This window comes from Mus musculus, chromosome X, assembly GCF_000001635.26.
Source record: "Mus musculus strain C57BL/6J chromosome X, GRCm38.p6 C57BL/6J".
Classification (NCBI taxonomy): Eukaryota; Metazoa; Chordata; class Mammalia; order Rodentia; family Muridae; genus Mus; species Mus musculus.
In genome coordinates, this window is record NC_000086.7 from 60,447,917 (window position 1) to 60,462,760 (window position 14,844).

Consider the following 14,844-nt stretch of genomic DNA (forward strand, 5'->3'; position numbering starts at 1 on the left):
ATGTGAGCCCTTAGTGACTGCTTTTTGTCATACCTGCCTGCCTGCTGCTGTGTTCACTGTGGTGATGGTCATGGACTCTCATCCTCTGGAACCATGAGTCCCAGGTTGAGTGTTAATTTTGTTGAAGATAATTACTGGCCCTTTAAGTTGGGAATCTTTGCTCTCTTCTATACCTGTTATACTTATGTTTTGTCTTCTCATTAGGTCCTGGATTTCCTGGATGTTTTGGGTTAGGAGCATTTTGCTTTTTGCGTTTTCGTTGACTGGTGTGTCAATGTTTTCTTTTCTTTTCGTTTTAAAAAGATTTATTTATTATTATATCTAAGTACACTATAGCTGTTTCCAGAAGAGGGCATCAGATCAGATGGCTGTGAGCCACCATGTGGCTGCTGGGATTTGAACTTAGGACTTTCAGAAGAGTAGTCAGTGCTCTTACCTGCTGAGCTGTACCTCCACCCCCAATGTTTTCTATGTTATCTTCTGCACCTGATATTCTCTCCTCTATCTCTTGTATTCTGTTGGTGATGCTTGCATCTATGACTCCTGATCTCTTTCTTAGCTTTTCTAACTCTAGGGTTGTCTCCCTTTGTGATTTCTTTATTGTTTTTCTTTTCATTTTTGTTTTGTTTTCTCTCATTCCTTTTCTTATTTACATGTTCCTGGTAGCCTAGGCCAAGATCTTAAGTGAGGATAATGGGTAAGAAACCATCCCTAGAGATGGGGCCACTAACAGGACCTTATCCCCAGGGAAACCAACACTTTTACTTTCTAAATCATTTATAAAACCATTATGATAAAAATTTTCCCAACAATAAAATTTCATATGGCCAAATGTGTGTCATAGGAGGTAGATTTTGGTATATGGTAAAGAAAGCCTTAATTAGAAAGAATTAAAATAGTTTAAATTTATACATTGAATATTATAAAAATCAGGCTCTAGATGTTAAACAATAATTGATCATGGGGCTGGAAAGTTAGTTCAGTGGTTAAGTGCACTGACTGTTAAAGATTTATTAACCTGCTCCTGGAAATATGGCACTAGCCTTGGATGACAGCGCCCACTGAGTACATCCTTTTAGAATTGTTATATTTTGATGATTTATAATGATGTTACCTGTTCTGTTTGTGATTCACTGAATACATAGTTTCAGAGTTGTAATGCTTGGATGATTTTTGTGCTTTATTTTGCTAAATGATTTCTGTTGGTATCTGTGATTGTTTCACTGGATATAGTTTCTAAGAGATGTAATGTTTGGTTTTTAACGTATAAAATCCCCTGCTTGAGAGCTGCAGAATACACTCAGATTCAAACTGCCTCTGTGCTGGTTTCTGTTTGTTACTGCCAAATCCTTACCCACCTAGCTTCAAGGAACCTCATTCCAGGGACCCCCATACCCGACTGGGGTGGTCCATGGCAGAGGTTGAAAGATTTATTAATTGTGGCTATTCAAGAATAATTCTCTGGTTCTGGACTACATAAATAAAGTGTTTTGAGCACTAGGATTCATACATTTCTCACTCTGTTTTTTTGTTTTTTGGGTTTTTTTTTGTTTATAATTTTTTTTATGGTATATGTGATGTGATCACCTGATTAAGATTCCTGCTGCTTTGACTCCCCAGCGTGATGGACTATAACCTTGAACTGTGAGCTTCAAGCTCTTTTTCCCTGGTTTTGTTAGAATATTTTATCAAAGTAACAGGAAATAAACTAAGAGAGACATGAAACAGAAATCGTTTTTCATTTGAAACAGGGTCTTTCTACGTAGCGCTGTCTGTCTTGGAACTCATTGATAGAGATGGCTTTGAACCCATAGAGAAGTGCCTGCCTCTGCCTCTCTCCTGAGTGCTAGGATTAAAGGCACCGGGCACCAATGCCCACCTTGTGAAGAAAATATTTAATTAGATGATCCAATCAAGAGAACTACCAATTGAAACCTAAAGAATGATGAAAGGCCAATGAACTTCTAAGATTATATAGGTAGGACCATAGAGCTATTTGTCTGTACATATTGTTTTCTTCAATACAAAAGAAGAATGACTACGAAAAAGATTCAGAGACCATCAGTGTTTTTTTTTCGAAAGGCAGACTCTATTAATTACTGTCAGGAGGCATCTAGGAAAGGCTAAAGGCATCCAAGTAACTTTTCTGGAGATGGCCCATCAGTTTGCATGGCTTCAGTGGGTAAACTCTGAATTGCAGGGCCTTCAGATTTCTAATATCAGGATAGATTCTTAATGCTGATATGCCTTTTCCTATCACCATTACATAGCTTAATGATTTCTGGGCACCAGGCCAACCTAATGAGCAAATTTCCTGCAGATCAACATGAAGATGAACTTTAATAAATTAATGCTATTTAGATGAATCAATGACTTTATAGAAGTCCAGATATGATTAAAATAATGTTATAAAGAAAGTCTTTGGGAGATCGTTTTAGCTGTTTTGCCAGAAAGATATAATAAAGTCAGAATCCTTTGCCCACTCCTTATAGACTAGTAAGTAGAGGCTGCAAAATAGGGAATACAATGAGCTTTCAGAATTGCACTAAAAGAAAAATAGTCCTGGAATAAATTTGTGGTCAAGGAAAAACATTCATTCTAGGTCAGATCCAAGGATGAAGCCACAGGTAACTGATTTTTCAAAACCCACTTTTCATGATAATAGTTCTTAGATACTTTAACCAACCCTTTAGCCCACTGTCTCCCAGAGGTAGTGGAAAAGAAAGGTTATTAGGATACAGGGTAAGTGGACCTGTTTAGAAATTGTTCTTTGGAGAAAATCCCATCTGTATTGTCAGGAAATCAGCAGTTCAGTTCACAGGTCAGTAGCAGCAGCTCGATCTACTCATAGACAGTTCACAAATATACCAGCAGTCCAGTTCAGTAGTGTTGGGATAGCAAACATGAATCAGCAGTGTTGGCACAACCTAGTAGAGATGGCTAGGTCTCAGCAGATTCAGCATGAGTCAACAGGAGGAATCAGGATCAACAGAGATGCCAGGAGAAGATCTTTGTCATGCCTTTCTCAAAGAAGTGGAGACCAGCGACAATGTGAGACCATGAAGTGTTGCAAAGCTAGCTATGTCAGCAAGCCTCTCTCATAGTCCATTGGGTCCTACTTATAATCCCTTCAAACATCTTGTGTCCTCTACAGGTTTTGCCTCACCTTGTGTCTTGCCTCAGTATGTGAGTCTGTCTGTCTTGGTGAGACTCCATGTGAGTTGGTATCAGCTGACATCACTCTGTCAATTGTCCTGAGTCCAGAAAGTGGCAAGAAGCCACCAGCACAGCCCCAGACCCTTTTGGGTGCTTTTCTCTCTATGGAGTCACAACAAATGGAGCTCAACTATGCAATGGAAGGTGAACTAATAAATGCATGTTGTTAGCAAAGAATCCTTCATCATGTGTCCTTTCATGTGCTTGCTTTAGCAAAACATCCTTTCACCCATGTCTGCTTTAGTGAAACATTCCTTCATGAGTCTGCCTTAGTAAAACATCCTTTCACTTGTGTCCAGTTCAGTGAAATGTTCATTCATGTGTTTGCCTCAGCAAAACTCCACCCAAAACAACTGACTTTCCAAAGACCCCTTAAGGTGTGTACTAAGATAAAGTAAGACCATGTGAAACTGTGGCTTTGAACTTATAATGAGCTTATAGAATGAAACACTGCTTTGGATTTAACTAACAACAACCCTCTGTGACTTCCCTTTTGTATGATATTTTATCTATGAGATATTTTTCCAAAGAACTTTTATATAAGAAGGTATAAAAAAGGCCAGCTGGGCTTGGTGGAGCACATCTTTAATCCCAGCACTCGGGAGGCAGAGGCAGGCAGATTTCTGAGTTTGAGGCCAGCCTGGTCTACAAAGTAAGTTCCAGGACAGCCAGGGCTATACAGAGAAACCCTGTCTCAAAAAAAAAAAAATGGGCCAAAGAAAAAAATTATATTTGGTGGCTTTGGAGCTGTGTCTCATTCACCCAAATGTCTATATGAATATGTCTGTTTGTCTATGTTTGTGTGTGTGTGTGTGTGTGTGTGTGTTCACACGCACGCGCAGATAGGACACAGAGAGAACTTGATACATGAGTGAACCAGGAAGCAGGAATAGCTATAACATTCAAAGCTTGCTCCCAGTGAGTCACTTTCCAGGTATACTGCATTTCCTATAAGTGTTATAACTTCTCACACCCCACTAGAACCTGGGAACCAAGTGTTCAACAAATTAGGACTGTAGGAGGACATTTCACATCTAAATAATAACCAAGGCCATCACCTTATTTTCAATAAGTCAGAAGATCCAGAGCAAAAGGTGTGAGGTGGGGCTTAGGAAATAGTGAGTTGACTCCTTCACAGAAGGACCCTGTGAGTGGGTTATTCACCTGACACAGGTATAGAGGAGGGACTGCAATTCTGGTCAATCCTGTAGAATATATCATAGAGTTATAAATTGAAGTTCTCTGAAGAAGCGTCATCAATATGAATTCTTCAGACTTCTCGAACTTGGTTGAGTAGAACTGTATGATGGTAGAGAGACAGAATATTATAGATGAGAAGTCAAATTATTTGGGTTATCTTGAACTACTTATAAGAAACATTTACTATTATATATATATATATATATATATATATATATATATATATATATCCCTTGAAATGTAGTGCTAAGCTTAATAAAACTCTAGCTTCCACCAACTTTAAAACCACAATTGATGACTATTCTTGGTTGTCAATTTGACTACATCTAGAATTAACTAAAATACAAGCAGCTGGAAAAACTTGTGAGGGATTTGTTTTTCTTAATTAAGTCATTTGAAGTATGAAAACCCATTTCTAATCTGAATCTTGGGAGCTGGGAAGATCCACATTTAAGCTGGATTACACCTTCTGCTAGCAGCCTATGTAAAGGACATTTTCCCCAATGGAGGAACTAGAGAAAGCACCCAAGGAACTAAAGGGAACTGCAACCCTATAGGTGGAACAACAATATGAACTAACCAGTACCCCGGAGCTCTTGTCTCTAGCTGCATATGTATCAAAAGATGGCCTAGTCGGCCATGACTGCAAAGAGAGGCCCATTGGACTTGCAAACTTTATATGCCCCAGTACAGGGGAATGCCAGGGCCAAAAAGGGGGAGTGGGTGGGTAGGGGAGTGGGGGCGTATGGGGGACTTTTGGTATAGCATTGGAAATGTAAATGAGCTAAATACCTAATAAAAAATGGAAAAAATTCATATCCAAATTGCTTATGTATAAAAGTTACTTTTTTATGAAGAAAATGTTATGACTCCAGGCATTTTTTCTATTTCTGCTATCCTTAAATTGTTCAACTTTTAAAAAAATAAAACAAGTAATTCTTGCTTAAAAAAAAAAGAAGAAGGGAGCTTGCTTTCTTTGCATGCTACATGCACACACACATCAATTTAATTTGCTCTTTGTTCCCACCTACTGTATCTCCCCTGGATTTCCCCACTTCTGCCCTTTCTGTTTTCATGTCATATACGTGTTATTATTCTCTCAAGTTCTATCTTCTCCCATCCCTTTAGATCTCTTTCCCCATCTGAAACCTTTTCTTTTTCTAGTTTCATGTTCTACTATCTTAGTTATGGTTTCTATTGCTGTGAAGAAACACCATGACCAAAAGCAACATGGGGATGAAATGGTTTATTTAATCTTACATGACACAAGAAAGTTAGGGCCGGAACCCAAGAGAAGAACCTGGAAGCAGAAACTGAAGCAGAAGCCATGGAGGAACACTATTTAGTAGCTTGTTAACCATGTCTTGCTCACACTTCTTTCTCATAAAATCCAGGACCATCTGACTAGGGTTGTATCACCCACAATAAGCAAGGCCCTCCCATACCAACCATTAATCAAGAAAATACTACACAGATTTGCTACAGGCCAATCTTCTAGAGGTATATTCTCAAGATTCCTGGTTCCCAGATATATCTAGGCTTTTATAAAGTTGACAAAAAACACTTAGCATACCAACATACACATAGCACACATATAATTTAAGTTTATATTACATAGCTGCGAGAAAACATGCTTATATTTTATCCTTCTAACCATGTATTTCTTTCTTTCTTTTTTTTTAAATTATTGGATATTTTCTTTATTTACATTTCAAATGTTGTCCTTTTTCCTGGTTTCCTCCCCACTGCCCGGAAACCCCCATCCCACCCCCTTCCCCTGCTTCTATGAGGGTGCTCCCCCACCCACTCACTCCCGCCTCCCACCCTCGAATTCCCCCATACTAGGGCATCTATCAAGCTTTCACAGGACCAAGGGCCTCTCCTCCCATTGATGCCTGACAAGGCCATCCTCTGCTACATATGCAGGTGGAGCCATGTGTACTCCTTTGTTGATGGCTTAGTCCCTTGGAGTTCTGGGGGGGTCTGCTTGGTTGATATTGTTGTTTTTCCTATGGGGTTGCAAACCCCTTCAGCTACTTCAGTCCTTTTTCTAACTCCTCCATTGGGGACCCCATTGGGGACCTCGTGCTCAATCCAATGGTTGAGTGTGTGTATCAACCTCTGTATTTGTCAGGCACTGGCAGAGTCTCTTAGGAGACTGCCATATCAGGCTCCTGTCAGCATGCGGTTCTTGACGTCCACAATAATGTTTGGGTTTGGTGACTGTATATGGGATGGATCCCTAGGTGGGGTAGTCTCTAGATGGCCTTTCCTTCAATCTCTGCTCCACACTTTGTCTCCGTGTTTGCTCACATGAGTATTTTGTTTCTCTTTCTAAGAAGGACCGAAGCACCCACATTTTGGTTTTCTTTCTTCTTGAACTTAATGTGGTCTGTGAATTGTATCTTGGGTATTTGAAACTTTTTGGCTAATATCCACTTATCAGTGAGTGCATACCATGTGTGTTCTTTTGTGATTGTGTTACCTCACTCAGGATATTTTCAAGTTTCATTCATTTGCCTAAGAATTTCATGAATTTATTGTTTTTAATAGCTGAATAGTACTCCATTGTGTAAATGTACCACATTTTCTGTATCCATTCCTCTGTTGAGGGACATCTGGGTTCTTTCCAGCTTCTGGCTATTATAAATATGGCTGCTATGAACATAGTGGAGCATGTGTCCTTGCTATATATTTGAGCATATTTTGGGTATATGCCCAGGGGTGGTATAGCTGGGTCCTAAGGTCCAATTTTCTAAGGAACCACCAAACTGATTTCCAGAGTGGTTGTACCAGCTTGCAATGTATTTCTTTTTGAGAATAAAAGTTCCTGTAATCTGTTACATGGTGAAACATGCCCTTCTGCAAAACTAGAATAATGAATTCTTGGGCCATGATCATTCATATTTGGCTCAGAATAAAGTATTTTATGTGTAACAAGAAAATTTTCAAAGTAAATTTCGCTCCATTATCAGCAAATGTTTGATTTATACCTATATACTTGTGTTATATACCTATACACCCAGATTTATGTAAAAAATTCTCATCTGAATAGACTTTGGCATGGATAGACAATGTTTAAGAAACACTGAGCTATGAACTTGTTTGAAAGCTACATCCTCTCTTCATACCCCAGTTTGTTTGTTTGTTTGTTTTTTATGTTTAGTTGAGGAATGTCTTTTCTACACTTGTATTTTGAAAGCATATAACATTGGTTTTATAATTCAGAGTTATAGATAAAATTTACTTTTGGATGAATTATATGTTAAACTTCACTTATTTCTAATGTGAAAGTTAGAACAAACTTTAGAATTGATATTTGAATAAGTTGAGAGGTTTAGGACTAATTACGATGAAATAGATGTGAGTATTAAAAACATATGACTTTTGGAGGCCAGAGGCAGCATATTTCCCTGGAGCTGGAATTACAGATGGTTGTGAATTGTTCAATGTGGCTTCTGGGAACTGAACTTGGGTCTTCTGCAAGAGCAGTGTGCACTCTAACTGCTAAGCCATCTCTTTAGCCTGTAAATGACAATTAAAAAGGACTAAAGAGTCAGGCTTGGTGGTACACAATTATAATCCTAGCATTTGGAAGGCAAGACAGGAAGCCAGCTGGACTAAACAAACCTGTCACAAACCCTTAGACATGGAGAGAGAGAAAGGAAGTGCTTTCTTAATTAGGGTTTCTTTTGCTGTAATAAAATACCATGAGCAAATGTAATTTGGGGTGGGGCGGGGAGAGGGTTTCTTTTAGCTTACAGTTCCATACCCCAGTCCATCATGAAGGGAAGTCAGAGAAGAATTCTTGAAAGCAGGAACTGAAATAGCCTCGGGGGTGTGCTGCTTACTAGCTTGCTTTCTTAGGGTACTGAACTGGCTGGTTTTATGTGTTAACTTGACACAGGCTGGGGTTGTCACAGAGAAAGGAGCTTCAGTTGGAGAAGTGCCTCCATGAGATCCAGCTGTGGGGTATTTTCTCAATTAGAGATCAAAGGGGGAAAGGCCCCTTGTAGGTGGGACCATTTCTGCATGGCTGGCAGTATTGGGTTCTATAAGAGAGCAGGCTGAGCAAGCCAGGAGAAGCAAGCCCAGTAATGAATATCCCTCCACGGCGTCTGCATCAGCTCCTGCTTTCTGACCTGCTTGAGTTCCAGTCCTGACTTCCTTGGTGATGAACAGCAATGTGGAAGAGTAAGCCGAATAAACCCTTTCCTCCCCAACTTGCTTCTTGGTCATGATGTTTGTGCAGGAATAGAAACCCTGACTAAGACAAATTGGTAACAGCATAGTGGGGTATTCCTGTGACAACCTGACCATGTTTTGGGGAGGAATGTGGAAGGACTTTGGAACTTTGGGTCAGAAGATCCATTCCGTGTTAAGAGCTCTGTCAGTTGTTGTGTAGGAACTTTGAAGATAATGTTGAGAACAGTGCAGAAAATGGAGGCCTGGCTTGTGAAATTTCAGAGGGAAAATTAAAGGCTCTTTTCAGGGCCATTGCTACTTTGGAGTTTGATTATTATGTGGTTCTGGTTAGCTGGAGCCTAAGAATCAGCTGTCATTAACAAGATACCAGAACTACTAAAGCAAAACCTTTGCATTACTGGGACTATTGATCCTCGTTAGCTGGAGCTAAGAAATTAGTGGTAATTAAGAAGAGACCGGCATCTTTGAGGTGACATCTTCTGGGAAGGGCTTTCTGAGAGCACAAAGAGGCTGTGTTCCAAAGATAGCCAAAGTTGTACCTCATGCAGCAGCAGGACTTGGTAATGTGTAAGAGTCACCCAGGTGGTACTGGTTTGAAGGCATGAAGGGGTCCTGCAGAGCAGCTGAGGCTCAGCACTGTGATAGGCCATGGAAGGCCATTGGTGAAGGTGTAGCCTCAGTTGCAATTGATGGCCCAAGACAGAAGGGGTCATGCAAAAGAGTTGAGGCTTGGTACAGTGAAGAGAGCCTATGAGAGGCTGTTGGTGAAGCCTAGTTACAGCGGAAGACAACAGTGTTTTGGAGATGACAGTACCATGAGATGACCACCAAGAACAGCAGCAGCAGTGGAGTACAGGCAGCTGGAGCCTAGAAGACAACGCGTGTCCTACAAAGAACAGGGCTGGAGAAGTGACCCAAGCCCTTGGAGGAGCTCAGAAGATCGTGAGTTGGATCCCAGACATTGGACAGTTGGAGTTTAATTTTTGCTTTTGATTGTGACTGTGCCCTGATACTTTTCCCTGTTGAAGGAAGAAAATATTTTAGTGGATCCCACAGTTAAGAGACTTTCAATTGTGAAAAGACTTTGGATTTTAAAATATATTGGGCATTTTAAAGGGATTGACTTTTAATATGTAAAGACTGTAGGACTTTTAAAATCGTTTAGATCTTGGGGATGAATAAGAACTAAAGGGTTGAGGCTTACTAGTGATGTGTTTGTGTGTCAATTTGACAAGGGGTCAATTGTACTGGCTGGTTTTATGTGTCAACTTGACACAGGTTGGGGTTATCACAGAGAAAGGAGCTTCAGTTGGGGAAGTGCCTCCATGAGATCCAGCTGTGGGGTATTTTCTCAATTAGTGATCAAGGGGGGAAAGGCCCCTTGTGGGTGAGACCATTTCTGGGCTGGTAGTCTTGGGTTCTATAAGAGAGCAGGCTGAGCAAACCAGGGGAATCAAGCCAGTAATGAACATCCCTCCACGGCGTCTGCATCAGCTCCTGCTTTCTGACCTGCTTGAGTTCCAGTCCTGACTTCCTTTGGTGATGAACAGCAGTATGGGGAAGTGTAAGCCGAATAAATCCTTTCCTCCCCAACTTGTTTCTTGGTCATGATGTTTGTGCAGGAATAGAAACCCTGACTAAGACAGCTACTCAGGACCACCAACCCAGGGATGATTCTACCCACAATGAGCTGGGACCTCCCACATTAATCACTAATTAAGAAAATTCCATACAGCCAGATCCTATGGAGGCATTGAGGTTTCCTTTTCTCACACGCCTCTAGCTTGTGTCAAGTTAACACACACACACACACACACACACACACACACACACACACACACAAACCAGAACAGGGAGTAAGGGCAAGCAAAACAGATTTTAACCATGTATGAAATTGTCAAAACTTAAATTTAATTAATAAAAACATTAAAAATAGAGGATAATGATGACTAAATTTGGCTCTTCACCTACAACATTCATTCCATATACGTATAGTCATAAGACTGTTTAGTCAAGGTCAAGCAGTTTGTAGGATTTTTAATATAAATGTAGGAACTTGAATTCATATGAACATCATTTATGGAGTATTTTTTTAACGTACCAGACATCAAGATTAATGCTCTAGATTCCCTAAATTACCAAAGTGCAAGTCCCTCTACTCAAGTAACTTATACCATGTACAGTACATAAGTATGATAATGTAAATTGACTATATTCATGTTAAGTAAGTGGACATTTTCATTCTAACAGCGATTGGAAAGAGTACACTAGGAAGGAAGTCACTCTCTAGGGAGATTATTTAGAAAGAAAATAGAACATGATTACCAAAACTGAGGTGTTGAGACTAAAGAGAAATGGATGAATTTGAGAAATGTTGAAGAGGCTAAAGCCTTGTATTTCCCTCTGAATTACTGATGGCATAATAGAAAGGCATCTTAGAGGTGCTCAGGATTTAGATGTGGGAAACTGGGTGATTATTTATCCCTCTCATGAAATAGAGGAGCCAGGGAACGAGGTCTGAATTGAATGAAGTTGGAAGAAGTGCTAAGTTCGATCTGAAGTTTTGTTTGAGATTCCCATGAGATACTCAAATACAGATATTCATGATCCTGTTAGGTCATCAGCATCTGGAAGGGGACTTCCTGACACTCTTTGTGCTATTAGAAGGCTTGGAAGTCCATGGGCCTTTTCTCAGAATAATATTTGAAAATGAATCAAGTGAAACGAATTGAACTACAAAGAAATCATGCTGAGATACTATTATCAAATAGAGATATTGTGGTGTAGTGATATATGTATTTATTAATTTATTAAATAAAGAGATCTGATGGTACATCTAATAATACCTATATGCTGAAATAATAACTATCAATATTATTTTGATATAACAGCAACAACCATAATATATTAAAATACTTGTGATTTCTTTCTTTTTTTACTTACGAAGTGATTTCTATTAATGATGAAGTCATATATTGACTCATTCTCCATATTAATAATTGAAAGAAATATTGTTTACTATTGATTACTAAATATAAAAATTAACATTTTTAACCTGGGAGATGGTTCAATAAAATGCTTGTAGCATAAGCACGAGAACCTACATTAGATCCCTAGCTCCCCTTTAAGCAAACCCCACAAATGATTGACTTGTAATCTCAGTACCAAGGAGATAGGGATGAATGGATCCTTGGGGCTCATTGTCTAGCCAGCCTCATCAAATTGGTGCCCTCCAAGACAATGAGAGACCCTGTCCCAAGAAACCATGTGATGAAGGACAGCTGTGATGGACATGAAAAATAGTACTTGGTGAAAGTCAGCCATGGTTCAACTCTAGCCTCTACATGCATGCTTACAATATGTACCCATACACACATGCACCTGTACACACACACACACACACACACACACACACAGAGTATGGGTTTTTTTTATTTTGGTTTTCAAAACAGGGTTTCTCTGTGTAGTCCTGGCGATTCTGGAACTTATTCTGCAGACCAGGCTAGCTTCAGACTCAGAAAGGCACCATCTCTGCCTCCAGAAGGCTGGGATTCAATGTACCACCACTGGCTGGCCAAAAATTTTGTTTACATGCAAATTATATTCACGGATCTATGTCAGAAACTCAATCTAGATGCTAACTCTAGTTTGTAAAAGTGGATAGGAACAACCCAGGGAGAGAAAGATGAAGAATACCCAAGACCCAATTCTGAGAATTTCTATATTTAGAATTTGGGCTGAAAAGAGGCTGACCCAGCAAAGCAAGTGGAATGCCAGAAGAGATATTAGTTTATTAGTTACTTTTCTGTTGCTGTGATAAAACGCCATGACCAAAATCAACTTATAGATTAATTTATTTTTACTTACAATTCCAGAGAGAGAAATCATAATGGGGGGGGGGAGGGGCGGGCTGGATGGATATAGGCAGTGGGAGCAGGAACCCGAGAAGCCATGTCTTCAACTGCAAACACGAAACAGGGAGAGCAATCTTGAAGTAGGGCAGGGGGACAAACTCTCAAAACTTACCTCCAATGATGTACTTGCTCGAGGAAAACCTTACCTCATAAGGGTTCCATAGTAGCCCTCAAACATCACCATCAACTTGAGAAATACCTGAACCTGTGGGAGATGTTTCTCATTGAAACCACCACAGCTGGTATATACTATTGCTTTCAAGTTTGGCTATAAACAGTGGCAAGATAAAATTGTTAGGTAGGAAAGGAGTGGTCTTAGTTTGAAATGCCATGCCAAAGCCAAAGCACAATAGGGGCTTCCTAAACAACAGACATTTAGTACTCAGTTATAGAGATTGGTTTTCTAATTTGGTTCTCTGTTGTTGTGATAAAACACTGACCAATACAAACTTGGGGGAAGAAAGGGTTTATCTGGGGTTACGAGTCACAGTCCAGTAAAGTCAAGGCAGGAACTTGAAGGGACTAAGCTCTGAGCCAGGCTGACTCCATGACAGGTTGCAAAGTAACAGTTTGGGAGGCTAGGCTTAAATTTCTCTTTCCCAGAAATGAGAACCCAGATTCAGGATCCTGTGGTCAGCCAACCCTAGGACAGCTAATCTTAGGACACCTTGCCATCTGGCCTGAAGTAAGAGTAGGTAGTAAGAATGAATAAGTGACTCCCCAGGTAGGTCTTCAGAGCCTAACCAATTGTAGAATTAGTCAGATCCCTAGAGATAGAGCTCACTAATCAAGGTAAAAGGGTACATGTCCCTCCCTGGAATTCCCCTGGCACTAAAAGCTGGGCCTGCTGGTCCACTAGGTGTCTCCATTTCCAAATTGGGAGACCCCTGCATGTAGGAGATTCTGCAGAATAAACACTTGATCCTTGCTTTTACATACTGTATGAGTCTAGGGTATCATTCTTCAGTGAATCATGGACCCTAACAAACTAAAGCAAAAAACGTGGAGGAATGCAGCTTATTTGCTTGCTCCCCATGTCTCATGCAGCTTGTTCTTTTATATGACCTAGTACAGTAATCCCAAGAAAGGCCATTTTCATGTAAGCATATAATGTACTTTGAAGATATAACCCTCCCATAGCCTAGCTCTACTGCTGTTAGGTATTTGACCTGAAGGGTTCCAAGGTCAACATACTGCAGAGAGATACTTTCACAATAATGTTTATTGCAACATTATTTTCACAATAATTGTGTAATGGAACCAACCTTGGCACCTAACAACAGAGAAACTGACAAAGAAAATGTCACATATGCACACCGTGGAATTGTGCAATGGAAAAGTACACGTCGTTTTTAAAGGAGGGAGGGGAGGGGTCTGAGGACAGTAAGGAAGACTGGAACCCTCCTGTGGGAAATGGGGAGACTAAATCTATCAGATGTGTGATAGCAACTATGCCTTTTTCTGGATAATGAGAAGATTATTTTCTTTAATGATAAAGCTATTCTAGGCTAGGTGATATATTCATTAAGAAAGTAATCATAATTAATTCTACTTGGGAAATAGATATTAATCGGAGCTACTATATAAGAGAGCATTCAATTTACTGAGGTGTTTTCCCTGACAACCACATTCTGTCAGTATATGACTAATGGACCAGCATATAACTATTCAAAGAGCTGACTCATCTCAGGGCTCTGAGCCTAAGCTCCTAAAACAGAGGTATCAGGAGGTGCCTTGCTTAGCACATGTCCTGGTCTCTCTTTGTTTAGCCTATTTTTGCCTGCCCTGGTTTCTTTATCACCATACAGACGAAGGAGGTCTATATGTAAGATCTTTCTCTTGGAGAGGTATTTATGCATTACAGATATGTGGCAATGGGAAAAGCAGACTGCATGCACTTAAATGGATTTGCTGTTGTAATTTTGAGTTGTGCCATAACGAATTAGCAGTATTCAATTCACAAGCAGGGCTTCTTCTGTGTTATGGAGGCTTCAATGGCAGAGAGTTGTGTTGTGGGGGGGGGGGGGAACACTTGTGGGTTAAGGGAGCCAGTAGAGCTGAGAACAGCATCTTTCTTAAGGAGGTCTAAAGCCAATCACATTGTGCAAAGGAGACTGGAGCTGGATTCTGGAAAACAGATGAACTATAAGAAAATGAAAGAGGAAACTAGATATCCATTGGAGAATAGAACCTTCTTTTATCCTTTGCTGGTACCTGTAAAGTAAAAGCTGTTCTAGTGAGCAGTTCAAGTGATCCAGTCAGCACAGGATGCAGCGCAGAGGAGTACAGTTTTGTTCCCTTCAGAACA

The 14,844-nt window shown here is 40.1% G+C and overlaps 1 protein-coding gene across 1 annotated transcript in view; it reads right to left on the reverse strand.

Annotated features, from left to right (window-relative positions):
* Window positions 1–8,279, reverse strand: part of Gm7073 (predicted gene 7073) — a 20,149-nt gene extending 11,870 nt beyond the window's left edge. Inside the window, exons 1-2 of the mRNA NM_001039240.3 lie at window positions 8,189–8,279; window positions 4,381–4,515 (exon numbers count right to left, since the gene is read on the reverse strand). The gene's annotated coding sequence lies outside the window, so the exon portion shown is untranslated. The remainder of the gene's footprint in view (window positions 1–4,380; window positions 4,516–8,188) is intronic.
* Between the last annotated feature and the right edge of the window lie 6,565 nt (window positions 8,280–14,844).